Source organism: Sorex araneus, chromosome 9 (assembly GCF_027595985.1).
Source record: "Sorex araneus isolate mSorAra2 chromosome 9, mSorAra2.pri, whole genome shotgun sequence".
Taxonomy (NCBI): Eukaryota; Metazoa; Chordata; class Mammalia; order Eulipotyphla; family Soricidae; genus Sorex; species Sorex araneus.
The window spans coordinates 21,893,641-21,894,984 of record NC_073310.1 but is presented as its reverse complement, the minus strand read 5'-3'; positions in this window follow the sequence as shown (position 1 = coordinate 21,894,984).

The following is a 1,344-nucleotide window of genomic DNA, read 5'->3' as shown; positions in this document are numbered from 1 at the left end:
TCCCTAAGGTACACTGAAAATAAGGTCGGCAAAACCCTCCATGACATTGAAGCCAAAGGTATCTTCAAAGCTGACACGCCACTGGCCAAGCAAGTGAAAACAAAGATAAATAAATGGGACTATCTCAAACTAAGAAGCTTCTGCAAATCAAAAGAAACAGTGACCAAAATACAAAGAGAATCTACAGAATGGTAAAGGATATTTATGCAGTACCCATCCGATAAAGGGTTGATAACAAGGATATACAATGCACTGGTTGAACTCCACAAGAAGAAAACTGCCAACCCGATCAAAAAATGGGGTGATGAAATGAACAGAAACTTTTCCAAAGAAGAAATCCAAATGGCTGAGAGGCACCTGAGAAAATGTTCAACATCACTAATTATCAGGGAGATGCAGATCAAAACAACAATGAGATATCATCTCACACCACAGAGACTGTCCCACATCCCAAAAAACAAAAGCAACCGGTGTTGACGTGGATGTGGGGAGAAAGGGACTCTCCTTCACTGCTGGTGGGAATGCCAACTGGTTCAGCCCTTTTGGAAAACAATATGGACGATCCTCAAAAAGTTAGAAATTGAGCTCCCATTTGACCCAGCAATACCACTCCTGGGAATATATCCCGGAGAGGCAAAAAGGTATAGTAGAGATGACATCTGCATTTCCATGTTCATTGCCGCTCTGTTTACAATAGCCACAATATGGAAAAAACCAGAGTGCCCGAAAACAGATGATTGGCTAAAGAAACTCTGGTATATTTACACAATGGAATACTACGTAGCTGTCAGAAAACATGAAGTCATGAAATTTGCATATAAGTGGATCAACATGGAAAGTATCATGCTGAGTGAAATGAGTCAGAAAGAAAGAGACAGACATAGAAAGATCGCACTCATATGTGAAATATAAAGTAGCTGAGAGGTACAAGCTTACAATGTTGCGATTCCTGGCAGACATTTCTCTGGACTTAGTTACTAAAATACTAAAATACAGAAATCCAAAACTATGCTGCTGCTGGTGCGGCCTCCTGACCTCATATCTCTTCATTCTCAGCAATGGAAAACAAATTACCAAACGCTTTCTTTTCAGCAGATCGACTTTAGGGGGGAGAAACTCCAAATCAATAATAGTGAATTTTTTGTTTAAATATTGAATGTAATCAAAGTAAAGTGAAAGTAAAGTGAAATTTACCAGTTACACATGCGGGGTGGGGGGCTGGGGAGGTGGGCAGAAGGGGGGAGGTGTATCGTGATTCTTGGTGGTGGAATATGTGCACTGGTGAAGGGATGGGTGTTTGAGCATTGTATAACTGAGACTTTAACCTGAAAGCTTTGTAACTTT